The sequence below is a fragment of the Mobula birostris genome, chromosome 18 (genome assembly GCF_030028105.1).
Source record: "Mobula birostris isolate sMobBir1 chromosome 18, sMobBir1.hap1, whole genome shotgun sequence".
Classification (NCBI taxonomy): Eukaryota; Metazoa; Chordata; class Chondrichthyes; order Myliobatiformes; family Myliobatidae; genus Mobula; species Mobula birostris.
Genome location: NC_092387.1, coordinates 34,542,152 through 34,556,565, shown reverse-complemented (window position 1 = coordinate 34,556,565; position 14,414 = coordinate 34,542,152). Strand labels below are relative to the sequence as shown.

Here is a 14,414-nt window from a genome sequence, read left to right as displayed (position 1 = left end):
CTTTTCATATTTTATCTCTATTAATTATATAGTTTTAGTAACATCTATAAACTGTAATTCATTTAATCGTATCTGGTATATAGTCTGTTATTTGGGCTGGGTGGGGTACATCACACAGCATCCTCACAAACTAATTACCCAGTTTGGCAGGGCTGAGGGCTGTTTCCCTAGATGACAGCGAGCCGAGCGACCCTGAGGCAGGCCAGGGGGGCGACTCCAGGAAATATATAATCAGTCCTTCACACTCTCTGGGCCTAAATTCTGCAAACACGCTTCCAGACAGCTCTACACCTTCACTAGAAGGACTGCTGGGGTTCAAGAAGGAGGCTCACCAAAACATTCTCAATTAGGGATGGGCAATAAATGCTGGTCTTGGCTCTGACATCCAGATCTCAATAATGAGAACATTAAATGCACCAGAGATTGCCCATACTAGTGGAACAGGAATCACTGGACACTGCAAAAAAAAAAAAAATGAGGCAAATAAAACAAGTCCAGGGGAAATGTCCTTTGTACCTGAGGACACCCCAATGTTTTCCTGTCAGAGGCACCCAGGATGTATACTTAATGTGATAATGCATCTATGCATAGCAAATGGCCACAACCAGCTGTGTGATAAAGTAATCTATTAAACTGTGTTGGTTGTGGGGATAGGTATGACAGCCAGCCCTAAGGATAAATTCCCAGAGATGAAGACGCAAGAGTCTGTAGATACTGGGATATGCATCAACACACACAATGTTGGAGGAACTCAGTAGGTCAGGAAGCATCTGTGGAGGGAAATGGACAGTTGGTGTTTCAGGCCAAGACCCTTTACCAGGACTGGGAATGTTGGAGGAACACAGTAAGTTAGCGTCTGTGGAGGGAATTGGGAAGTTGACATTTCAGGTTCTCTGTTCTTTGGGAGGGTAGGATGCAATCAACTGGGAGAACATGGGTGTGTTTTCAACACTTCTGAAGGATGGGGCCTTTGTTGTACCACAGCCCACTGTCAGGACGAATTTGATCTGAGAGAGGAGACAGCCTAATGCTGAATCAGCTCAGCTACCCCGCTGTGGCTGGGAACCATTTATGCACTAGGTATTGTATTTATACAGTAGCTGTATTTCTTACTATCACATTGATTGTACCTATCTCTATTAACATTGTATTTGGTTGTTATTTTTAATACTCTATACACAGAATTATTCCCACGTATACCGTTAAATCATGCGACCTTAATAAACTAAACTACAATAAAATATTAATCTGATCAAGACCACTTGGCCCGTCGTGTCTGTGCCCGTAAAGCTATGCTTTCTCAAGGCACGTTCCCGGGTTTTGAAGAAGTGCTGATGAGAGTTTCTGTCTCTGCGCCTCCAGCGTGTTAGCGGCTGCAGACGGCAGGGCAGGGAAGCGAGCTCCCACCCACTTAGCTGGAGAAGATCGGGACCTTTTGGTCAGAGGTGCCCGGGATGGTTTTCACTGCTTTGCAGCCGTTTCTGGATGATGTGGCTGGCCGGAGGCGGGGCTCCCCTCCAACTCCAGGATGCTTCCAACTGTCTCGTCCCAGATTGCCCGAGAGGGGTTGGACCAAGCGACCGCCCGCCGTATTTAATGCAGCGCCACTGGAAGTGAGGCCAGAACGAGTTTCATTTATTACTTGTTGAGGGGCAGCGAGTGAGTCGGCACGTTCCGTCCCACTGTGGACCTCCTCGTCCGGGACTGCTCCCAGTCGCCACGATGCCTGCGGAAAAGAAGGCTGTCCAAAGCCTTCATCAGCGACGAGGGTTAGCCTGGTGATGTGAAGCCAGTTCCGTCCGCCTTCACACTTCCAAGGTACGCTTTTAAATTCTGTGTATTTACCATACACAGAGATCGGTTCTGGGGAGCACCGTGTTTGCACTGCAAAGACGGTGGCTCCGGATCGATACCCGCCTTGTCTCACACTCTCCACCCGGCTCCAGAAAATACACGGCGCGGCAACCGTCTTTTTTTCGCTGCAAAGCCAAAGTTGTTCGCAACTCTGCTTCGTTCTTTATGGTTCCATTCTTTATTGTAAAGACATTTTTTTCCACAATGTAGTATGCAGATTTCTCAGTGTTTTTTTTTAAAAAATCGTTGGCACTTCAATGAGAAACTAGCTGGCAGAGCTGGCGTTTCCAGAGCGTGGGGGGGGGGGGGGGTTGCGGGGGGAAGAAGTTGGTGGTGGTGGGTGGAAGTTTGTAAAAAAAAGTTAGAAGCTTTCAAAGGGATGCTTTTATTGCAAGGGGGATGGGCTGGTTCGCTCTTATTAATCACATTGGAACACTTCATATTATTTTCTGCATCTTTAAGAAACCATTCAGACCCAGTGCATGGTACCTCGCTCTTTGTGGGACATTGGTTAAAGGTGGAGGAGATGTTCTAAAATGCCGCTTTTTTAAAGATCACTTGCTTTTTGCACTGGATGGATTTCCGTGTAGAGGCCAGATTCGTTTGATCTAAGTTGATTTACACCAGCAACGGTTTCCAAATGTAAAGCGCATGGGCTGCGTTGGACTCTGTTTTATGGACTGTTTAACAGACCAGAAACCGTCTGGTTGTCCAGTTTTTTTTTAACGCTTGGTTCCACACTGAGTCATTTTCCCTGAAACCCCATTCCAGGTCTGAATCTGTTCAGAGAAGGCTCTCAGTTCATTCGGCCGTCTGTATGTCTCAGTAAGCGGACTGAGCTGTATATCGTCTCGGGTACCCAGTAGAGTTTTAAAGATAGTTCATCAAATGTTAGAAATCGTGGCTCATTTTCTGATTTACTTATTTTACAGTCAGACCGGATTGTGATAGTTGTTGTCAAATCCTTTTTATGTCACATGAAATTCCTGGACTTTTACCAGTATTTGTATTTAATGGTCATATCAATCTCCGGTGAATGGATCAGAGACTCCCGGCAATACACCGAAATAAGACGAAACTTAAGTAAAACCAATTTAAGGTTAACGTCTTGCAATTTACCGCACGCTCGCTCCGTTGCACATTCGAATCTTGTGGGGAAAAAATGTTTACCACGAGGAGGGAACTTTTGGCTGAATTCCTGACTCTGTCTCGGGAGGGATGGGATCTGAATCGCGGCTTGTGGCGATCAGAGGTGCGTTAACGAATTTTGGCCGAGCCATGCCCAGTGAGAGTGCTCGGAGTCCGGTACTGCACAGGTTCCGGAAATCCATTCAAACCTCCACTGGGCTCAGGGCCATTCCGACTTGGGCTCGTTTACTGTTGATCAGCTTGTGGGGCTTTACGTGGTAAATGATACTTGAATGTATGTTGCTGACAGGGGTGTAGTGGAGAAGTGTTACGCTATTGGTTGATCTTTCGTGTGAGATGTTCAGTATCATACCGATTCAGGTAAGTTTATTTACCTGGGTTGCAATGAAATTTCCTTTCGCTCACAGAGTAAACGGTAATGATACATCGAAGAGCACAGAATAACGCATTGTTGTGACTGTTAAGCAGTTTGAAGTGTATAACAAGAAGTGTTAAAGTGACAATAATGGAAAACTGAGTGAGGTAAAGATTATGGCAACCCCACCTGGAACGGTGTGTGAAAATTGTGACTTGTTTAGAAATCTGATAGCATGGGAAGAGACCAAGTGTTTTTAATCGCAAAATATTTTACTTGTAAATAAAGCAGATTAAACCTTTGCCTTCATTCCATTTGCACCACCTCCTGCATATTTATTTATTGGAATTGCAGCGCGGACAGGCCCTTTGAGCCGCACCGCCCAGTAACCCCCCCCCACTCCCCGATTTAATCCTGCGCTAATTAGGATACAATTTTACTGACGGAGGAAACCGGCATGGTCACGGGGAGAACATACAAACTCCTTAGCGCGGGAATTGAACCCGGGTCAGCTGTACTGTGAAGCGTTGTGCTAACCACTACGCTGCCATGCCGCCATGAACCGGAGGCCCCAAGCTTTGGCCTCTCCTCACAGAAACATTCCTCTATACATAGCACAGGGGGGGAAAACAACGGCAGATACTGGTCTGATGTATTAAAAAAACAAATACTGCTCAACAGGCCGAGCAGCATCTGTGGAGAGAGAAACCAAGTTAATTTTGGGGAGGTGGCCTTTTATATGAACTGGGGCTAAAGCCAGAAACATGTATGATTTTAGATTGTAAGACCAGGAGAATGGGCAGGAAGACAAAACAATGATTGGGCGCAGAACAAGAGATTGAATGACTGGTATGGTGGTACTTCCAGTTTAGGGAAGGTGGTGAAGATTTCTTAATTAATCTGTCTGGAGGAGGTCTGAGTTGAGGGGGATGAAAGACAACAGAACAGAAAGAAAAGCATACTGCTGGATCTGTGCAATCCTGAACACAGGACTGGTATTAGATCAGAGGAAACACAAGTTTTTCTGACATTATTGAAATCAACGGTGATTTCAATGCCAACAGTTGTACCATGTCTCAATGAAAGGGAGATGCTTAGAGGGCAGTGTGTGGTGGTGCCAATAGAAAGGATGTGCACAAAGATTCTGTTACCTAGCCAGCACTGAAAAGGACACTGAAGGCTCCCTTCATTGACTGGAGTTGTCACTCTTCTATTAGCTCATACTTTTATACCTTGTACCTTCCTGTCATCTGTGGCAATGAATTTCACAGACTCACTGCCTTCTGGCTAAAGAATTTTTCTTCATCTCTGTTCTAAATGGATGCCCCTTTGTTATGAGGCTGTGCCCTCTGGTTCTTGGGGAGGGAATTTCAAAAATGGGTACAGTTCCTCTCCCCACTATAGGAAACATCCTCTCTGCATCCACTCTACCTAGGTCTTTCTAGTCCTAGGACGAGTCTGACAGATTTGGTGTTTTAAACCCCCTTCAATGTGCAGTGACAAGAAGGCCATAAACTGCCCTTTCCCTTTGGAACCTTGGTGTCAACAATATTAGCACATCCCTTGACACATACTTCTAGACCAGTAAGGTGGCATCCAGCAGCAGTCAGTCGTAGATACTGTGCACTGGAAGCCCAGTGAGTTTTGAGCAGTCTAGAGGGTATTGTCACCATTGGGATAGCCTTGCAATTGGAATTGTTTTTGATTTATTACGATCACATGTACCAAGGTACCGTGAAAGGCTTGTCTTGCATTCATTGCACAGTGCATGGAGGTAGCACAAGGCCAAACAATTACAGAATGCAGAAGGAAGTGTAACAACTACAGAGAATATACAGTGCAGGTGAACAGTAAATGGCAGGATTATAATGAACTAGATAGTGAGGTTAAGAGTCCATCTTATTGCACTGGGGAACTAATCAGTAGTCTATAACAGCGGTGTAGAAATAGTCCTTGAACCGGTTGGTTGGTATGTGCTTTCATGCTTTTGTATCTTCTGTCTGATGGGAGTTGGAAAAGGGAGAATGATTAGGGTAGGTGGGGATATTTGATTATGCTGGCTGCTTCACTGGGACTGCAGAAATATAGACAGAAATACAGAGCTTCCAACAGCAGTTGGTGTTTCACCACAGGATGAACAGATGACCGTCATGCCCGCCTAGACCAGCAGAGTTGTCAGTTCAGGTTGTGGATTATATGCAACTTTCCATTCAGTTTCGTTTGTAGATGGGCACCACAGTTTTCAGCGGAAATGGCAAATTGTTTCAAGAATCCCAAATACCACAGCAGTTTATGAGTAAGCTGTGGCTTTTGTTTTAGTCCTTTTGCTCACTTCCTGAGAGCGTCTTCATTAGAGAAATGTCACCATAACTCTGCACCTTTTTTATCCTTGTAAAATATCGTGGGAAAGGAAGAACTTGTAGTTTGTACAATTCTTTCAATCATAGTGTTTCATTTCATAGCCACATCTCACAGCCTGTTTGCATACAGCAAGGTTAATAAGCAGGGATGTCTTATTGATCAGATTATGTGTTTTTTTGTTCGGTAATGCTGACAGCAGAGGAATATTTCCAGGACACAGAGGAGCTGCCAAACACTTTTAGAATATTCTGTATCCCCCTGACAGATTAGTTTGGGCATTGTTTGATGCCTTCTAGAGTGCTGCACAGGTGACACGATTTACATTTAAGCCCATAATCTTCTAACTCAGAGACAAAAGACTGAGTCAGAGCTGAGGACACTGTTGGTTTGGTCAGTATGCGGGACCAATCTGCATTGTTTGGCTTCACAAATGAGCACTAAAATGACAAGCCCAAAATCTCATGATCAGAGGGACAAGAGGAAACAGCCTGCAAAATCATTCCTTAGATTTGTTTGATGTTAATGGCTCAGTGACTGTTTTTCCATTATTGTCTTGCAATTTTAGTTTACTTCTCATGTTTACATATTGACTTGAAAATGGTGAAGTATTAATATATATTGTTGGACAAAACTGACTCTATCAGATTCTACAATCTAAAATTGCATGACGAAACTCATATTGGATGACTGCAGCCTCTTGACTGGGGTGCATTGCCTTCAGAAATGTAGGGCTTGCTTGAGTGATTGCTATTGGAAGGATGTTAACCGATTCCCAGTCCCTGTTTTTATTAATTTATTGGATTGTATGTGTTCCCAAAAAGCAACCCATCAATAAGGATACATGATTATATTCTTGGTCACCTTCTGTACCTTTCGTGTCTTCTAAGGCTGCTACACTATCATTAATTTGTCCCTTTATTTCATTAATCCATCCTTTATTCCATGATTCTTGATTGATGATCAATTACTCTCAGTGTTTTGAATGAGTCAGTTATTGGGAGTGAATTCCTGATACTGTCATCCATTGGGCAACATTGGATGAGCCAATTGCCAATCTTTCACAACTGGTTCATTTTGATAGTAACACACACAACTCAGCAAGCCAGGCAGCATCTATAGAAATGAATAACCAGTCACTTTTCTTCAGAACTGGAAAGGACCGGGGAAGATACTAGAATAAAAAGATTGGGGGAGGGGAAGGAGAACGAGCTAGAAGGTGATAGATAAAGCCAGGTGGGTAGGAAAGGTAAAAAGTTGGAGAAGAAGGAATCAGAGAGAAGAGGAAAGTGGACCATTGGAGAAAGGGAAGGAGGAGGAGACTTAGGGGGAGGTGATAGGCAGGCGAGAAGAGGTAAGAGGCCAGAGAAGGGAATAGAAGAAGAGGAAGGGGATTTTTTTTTAACTGAATGGAGAAATTGATAGACATGCCATCAGTTTGGAGGCTACGCAGACAGAATATAAGATGTTGCTGCTCTACCCTGAGGGTGGCCTTATCATGGCACATTTCGGAATGGGAATAGGAAGCAGAATTAAAATGTTTGGCCATGGCGAAGTTCCCTTTTCGGCAAATGGAGCTGAGTTGCTTGACGAAGTGGTCTCCCAGTTTACCACAAGGCTCACCAGCGCAGAGGAGGCTGCATTAGGATCACCGGACACAATAGACGACTCTCGCAGTTTTGCAGGTGAAATGTTGTCTCACCTGGAAGGACTGTTTGTAGCTCTGAATGGAGGTGAGGGAGGAGGTGAATGGGTGAGTGTAACACTTTGCCAGGAGAGTGATTAGTGTGGTGAGATGAATAAACAAGGGAATCACAGAGGGAGCGATTTCTGTGGATAGCAGAGAGAGAGGGAAAGGTAAAGATACGCTTGGTGGTAGGATCTCTTTGGAGAAGGTGGATTTTGCAGCGGCTTATGGATGGGTAGGTGAGGACAAGAGGAATTCTATTACCGTTGAGGCGGCTGGAAGCTGGAGTGAACATGGATGTTCAGGAAATGGAGAGATGTGGGTGAGGGCAGTGTCAGTGGTGGAGGAAGGGAAATGCATTCATTGAAGGAGGACATCTCTGATGTCCTGGAAAGGAAAGCCATATCCTGGGAAGAGTTGTGCTGGAGATGAAGGAACTGAGAAAAGAGAATAGCATTTTTAAAGGAGACAGGGTGGAAGAGGTGTAGGCAAGATAACCATGGGGATTGGCAGGTTTAGAAAAGATGTCAGTCGACAATTTGTCTCCAGAGATAGAGACAGAGAGATCAAGAAAGTGGTGGGAGGTGTCAGAAATGGATTAAGTGAATTTAAGGGCAGGGTGGAAGTTAGGACAAAGTTGATGAAATTGTTGAGCTCAGCATGGGTATGTGAAGCAGCACAAATGCAGTCGCCAATGTATTGGAGGAAAAATTGCGAAACATTACCAGGGAAGTCCTGGAACATGGACTGTTCTACGTAGCCAGTGTAGTTGCAGGCATAGTTGGGACCTATGTGTGTGCCCATGGCTACCTGTTGAATCAGGAGAAAGTGGGAGGAGCCGAAGGAAAAATTGGTGAGGGTGAGGACTGGTTCTACCTTACGGGGGAGGGTGGCGGTGGAGGGGAACTGGTTGGTTCTTTTGTTGAGAAAGAATATATTTTTTTATTTTGATACATAACATTTTGATAATAATAAGTTATAATTTATTATGAGCTCAAAGTCAATTATGTAGAAGTTTTATTCACGTGGATTTCACTGAAGTTGTTGACATTTGTTGCCTGTCCTTAGTTGCCATTGAACTTCGGAGGCAGACGCGTTGGTGGGCTTTGAGTCGCATGCAGGTCAGACTGGGTAAGGCTGATAAATTTCCTTCACCAAAGGATTTCAGTGAACCACATAGGTTTTAACAAAATCAAATGTGGTTATTATTACCAAAAATCAGCTATTTTACAAATTCCATATTTATTTAGCTGCATGTATGTAAATTTCCCGCCACTGAGGTGGGACTTGAATTCCTGCTTCTGGATTAATTGTCCAGAGCACTAGCTGCTGGTCCCAAAACTCAGCCTTTATGCTACCATAACCCATGAGTGTGGTCCACTTAAATGAAAGATTGTCATTGGTGTTGGTGCAAAAATGATTTAAGAAGGCATCCAAGATGGAACATGGTACATCCAGGAAATGCATATTCATACAGTCTCTGTGAAGATCAGTGTGAATTAGACAGGCCGAATGGTCTGAACCATGCCCAAATGAATCTGCTTCATTGCAGTTAGCTCACTGATTGATAATATAATGAGTGGGAAAATGCTTATTGGTAAATTGTATGATGCAAGTTGTGTTACCAGAGTAGGCAACAAGACTTTGCCAATGAGTGATTTATGCTTATTAAATCCTGTCTCAATTGCCAAGGAGGTTTGATAAACTGTGTTGTATTAACGGGGTAGTAGGCAGAGTAGGTTCCAGTCAGAGCGGCAGACTCAATAACATAGGGAGTCAAATCAGCTGGGTTGGACTGAATATTTATCCTAATTCTTCTGGTGGGAAACAACTAGATCAATTAGTGTGCTGGATGTCTGTGCCTATTCATTTTTGCTGTTGGTTCCTCAGCCTCATTCGTGTCATGTGGGACAGATCCTTCATCACTGTTGCTTCAGAGCAGATGCGTGGCTCGTATTGACATCCTTGGCACCAATTTCAACGCTGCATAGATTTGGTCCTTCTTCATTTGTGTCAGCGGGATTCGGTGTTTAGTGAAAGTGATCAGTGCAGGGAAAGAGACACAGAGAATTGTTTCTCTTACTGGACATTCAGGAGGCAGAGAAAAAATCTATCCAAATACTACAGGCAGTGTGGTGACAGGTCTGACTTGGTTTCAGTAGGGAGTGGATCTGGATTAACCACAATCGCTTGGCAGTTGCATTCAGTACAGCTCATCTTGAAGATGATCTCCCAGGGTTGATGGTGTTTGCTGTACTGGGCAATATTACATTTTCAATGCTAAGGTCCCTGCAGGGTGAGCGCAGAGCTTCTCTTGCCTGTAGCAAACAGCCTTTTCATCTTTGCACAGTGGCTCAGTACAGATCTATCCTCATAGCCTCATATTCCCATTGGATTTTCAGGAGAGAGGAGAGTGGTGTGCTTAATGGACCCTTTATCCAACAGGTCCAGTTGCAGACCACGACTTTATTTAAAGCAATGCTGTTATCCTGCAGAGTGCAGTCTACACATAGTTGCTGGAATGCTGGCTATGTTTTTAAATCAACAATGGGTGTGTCAATAACTTGCAGTCTTGCAGAGACTTTAATGGTGCAAGGTGTCCTGTTTCACCTCGGAGGATATTATCTGAACCTGTGCTACAGAAGGTGCAGTTATGAAAAATGACCAAGAATTTGATCAAGTTAATAGAAGGGTTTAGGAAGGGAATTCCAGAGCTTGGCAACCAGAAGGTGGAATGATTAGGTTCTTGAATGTGCAGGAGTCAAGAAACCACAGAGAATAAATGCCTTATAGCCTGAGCCAGAAGAGTGACAGAATAATGTGGAGCGTTTGAGTGCATGTGTGGGGTGGGGGTGTAGGGGATATAGGGAGATGCCTATAGACCGGAAAGCAAGAATGAGAATGCTAAAGTGTCATTGATTAGTTGTCCTAGTGTGGTACAGCCCCTGTACAGCCCAGTGGAAAGAGGCCCCTTTATCCCAACATCTCCATGCTGACCAATGTATCTTCCTCAGCTAATCTTATTTGACTATGTTTGGCTTACACCCCTTTAAACTTTTCCTTCATGTGTAGCTCTCCATGTCTTAAACCTGACAATAGTACCCACCTTTACCACTTCCTCTGGTAGTTTGTTATAACACCCTCTGAAAAACCTGCCCCTCATGTCCCTTTGAAATCTTTCCCCTTAATTCCATGCCCTCTAGTTTCAGACTCCCCTACCCTGGGAAAATAACTGCAACAATCTATCGTACCTACCCACCCCCATGATTTTATAAAATCATTACTCAAGCCCTCCAGTTCTGGAAACATCATTATGAATAATTTCTGCACTCTCTCTAGTTTAATCACATCTTTCCTACAGAGTGGCATCCGGAACTATACCAATGTCTTGTACAGCTGTAACATGACATCCCAGTTTTTATATTAAATGTCAGGAGCAAATGTTCAGGGGCGGCGGTACTGTAGCTCGGTGAGTGTAGAGAGGCGGGTGATGGAAAATTTGAAGAGCATTAGGATCAACGGGTACAAGACATCTCAACATAGTGTTTCTGAAAAATGTACACGCTCGTATGAGCACTGGTGGACACAGAGGTTTCAGGAGTGGAGTAGTTGAGGGGAACAGCGACCAATGATACACAGAGATGGATGTGAATGGGATTTGTGATGTGGATCATAAATCAAGGCTTGGCTCAGTGTTGACTGGGGTGAGTGGGTGTGAATGCTCTCAGATGGTGATAGGGAGGCTTACAGGAGCAAGATGGTTGAGTGGTGTCACAACAACAACCGCACACTCAACATTAGTAGGACCAAGGAATGAACCGGACTTCAGGAAGGAGAAGTCAGGAGAAGGTAATTTTATTTCTCTGCACTGTACTGCTACCACTAAACAACAAACTTCATCTTATATAAGACGATGATAATAAACCTGATTCTGATATCTGTTGAATTTCTGGGACCTAGAGTGAGGTCAAAGGCAAGGTTGGAGAAGGTGGGCAATATCCAAACAGGGATGGAGAATTTCTCAAAATGTAGTGATAAAATTCCATGTAGTCTGTGTTTATTGTGCTTTTAAAACAAAAATAGGAAGTGTTGGGGAGGGGGCTGCCAGAGGCCCTGTGGCTTAGATCCCAATTTGGTTACAGTGTCCAAACAAGGCTGAATGAGTCAATGGATAGGAATGGTGGAAACCACAGACTGTCCTCTCATATCCTTGTGGTGTGGTCACAAGAAATTTCTTCTCATGCAGCTCGATGTTTGGAAGCAGTAAAAATATCAGAGCCCAGAGGGAAGGAAGCATAGCAGCCCCTTGGGTAGTACTGTTGCCTCTTAACTGCAGTGATTCAGGTTCAGTCCCGACATCTGGTGCTGTCTGTGTGGAATTTGCACTTTCTCCCTGTGATAGTGTGAGTTTCCTTTCGCTGTTCCAGTTTCTTCCCACATCCCAACGAGGTGCTAGTTGTTTAACTGGCCACTGTAAGCTACGCCTAGTGTAGATCAGAGAATTTGGATTCGGAAAGTTGATGGGCACATATGGACAGACAAATTACAGAGAAATGTGGGAAATTTATGGTACTGGTCAGAGAGCCAGTAGGAGCTGTATGGGCCAAATGGCCTACTTTTGTGTCGTATGGAAGCATGAGTGTAATATGAAAGGGGTTGGGGTGCTAGTGACAAGATAGACTGAGCATTCACATGGATCATGGGATGATATCACACAATGGGACTTTCCAACAGGGTGAAAGCATTTCATTGTTGACTCCAGGGGTAATGGGATGGGTGTGAGGATAGGGATGTCTTGCCATAAGAAATTAAACCAAGGGCCCATCTTGGATAGATGTGAAGTATCCCACTGAACACTTCAAAGAACAGATGAGTTGTTCACCAATTAAATTGTGGCTGCATTTTCTTTATTAAAATAGTGACAGCAATGAGAGCCTTTAGAGACTACTGTTCACTAGGATAATGATTAAACACTTACATAACAAGCAAATAAATTTAGAGAGAAAAAACTTTTTGCTTTAACTTTCCCTGCCATGTTCAGCTAGTTTTAGATAATTCAAATATTGCATCTGGCTGCCAGAAGATCTTTAAACCAATCCTGCACCTTGATTTCTCCCTTTTATTCCATGTTAAAGCTCCTTTTCTCCCCGCTTCATGCTCCAACTTGTATTTATTTATTTACTGACATACATTTCGGAGTAGATCCTTCTGGCTCTTCAGCCCAAGCCACCCAGCAGCCCCTGATTTAATCCTAGCCAATTTACAATGATGAGACAATTTACAATGGTCCATTAGCCTACTAACCAGTACTTGTTTGGATTGTGGGAGGAAACCGGAGCACCCGGAGGAAGCCATGGTCATGGGGAGAACGCACAAACTCCTTATCGTGGGAATTGAACCCGGGTCGCCTGTACTGTAAAGCGTTGAGCTAACCACTATGCTGCTGTGCCACCCCTTATTTTTGAGGGGAGAGGGGTTGTGGATATTTTACTCTTGGGGCTAGTTTTCATTTTGCTGGTGTTTGGGCCATTTTACGGCCGGATTTTTAATGACTGAAAACCAGGGTTGTAGGATGGTTTGCTTGTTGAATAGGAACCAAGAGGGATGCAGTTCCATTGGATATGTCAACCACTTCCAGCTGTGGCATTTCTGTACAGTCAGAATATTGAACAAACAAACAAATCCTTTCTGCAACATCATCATGTTCAATGTAGAAGAATTAAAGACCGCGATGTTAAATTTGAGATTCAAGATTAATTTATTGTCAAAGAATGCATAAATTATACAACCTTGAGATTTGCTTGTTCACACAGCAAGAAACCCGAAAGACCCCAATGAAAGAAACAAAAGAATAAAAAATTAAAAAAAAGACCAACCCTCGATGCACAAAAGAAAAAAAAATACAAATCATGCAAACAATTGAGCACTCCGAATCAAAAGTACATTTTTCAGTGGGAATATACAGAGAGGATTATTGCTGGTGGAGTACAATGGATGGTGAAGAATGCTACAAAGGAGAGTTATCTTGGTTAAGTTCAGGAGTGGTTAAATTGTTGGACAATTAGGCTGTCCATTTCCATAGCACTAGTATTCTTGTTTCTGTTGCATTTCTCTTTTACTTGTGTGAATCTTTGGCAAGGCAGTGCTGTACAGTGGGAACATTAGCACAATGGTCATCTTATGTAGCCTGAGAAGTCAGTACTTTCATGCAGTATTGAACCTGGTGAAAGATTTTTGATTTATTTGCATCCAGAGAAATTCCTGTTTCTAACATTTTCCTGAGTAACATCTGTCTGAATTTTACAGCAAGCCATTTTCTCATTTTGCGTTTTAGTTTGGAGGGCAAGGAAGTTTGGGTTTGAAACAAAACATTCATGAGATTCAATTAACCTTTGCCTGTGAGACATACATTTTCTCTCTTGCAGCTGTGCTTTATTAATAAAGCTCAGTTCTAATCATTCATCGCAGTCACTGTGGCAAAGACTTTTACTATAGATTCTAAGTTTTTCATTTGCAAGTTTACATAATTTTTGTACTGTTTAAAAAAAATGGCAGAACGTTTCCTAAATGCTATAACTTCCTGTAATGGATCAAAAGATAGCAATCTGCACTTTAATTTGTTTGTTGTTCTTTGCTAATAGATTAGATGCGTAGTGAAAATTTGAAGCTAAGAGAGTTTTTTTACAATCTTTTGTGTAACTCTAGCTGCCTTGCAGTATAAACTAGCTTGAGAGCTTCTTTTTGTTATGAATTCTCATCTTGCAAATTATTAAATTGTGAAAAGTGATAAATTAATGCCCTTTTCTCCATGATCATAGCTTTATAGGAAATGTTTAACTAATATTAAACTAGCTGTTTCTGGCTAGAGAGATGTAAATCAAACCAGCCTCCAATTGCCACCGAATCTGGAACATGTGCGTGGGGTGGGTGATACAGTAAGTCATTAGGTTGACAGAAAAGCATAATTCTGAGGCTCATTTTGGAACGGAGAAGAGGAGGTTCACTTTATGT

At 43.2% G+C, this 14,414-nt stretch overlaps 1 protein-coding gene across 6 annotated transcripts in view; it reads left to right on the top strand.

Moving 5' to 3' along the window:
- Positions 1 to 1,621: 1,621 nt before the first annotated feature.
- Positions 1,622 to 14,414, top strand: part of LOC140211824 (carbohydrate sulfotransferase 3) — a 90,891-nt gene continuing 78,098 nt past the window's right edge. For all 6 annotated transcript variants that reach the window (XM_072281993.1, XM_072281990.1, XM_072281991.1 and 3 more), the window contains exon 1: positions 1,622 to 1,818. The gene's annotated coding sequence lies outside the window, so the exon portion shown is untranslated. The remainder of the gene's footprint in view (positions 1,819 to 14,414) is intronic.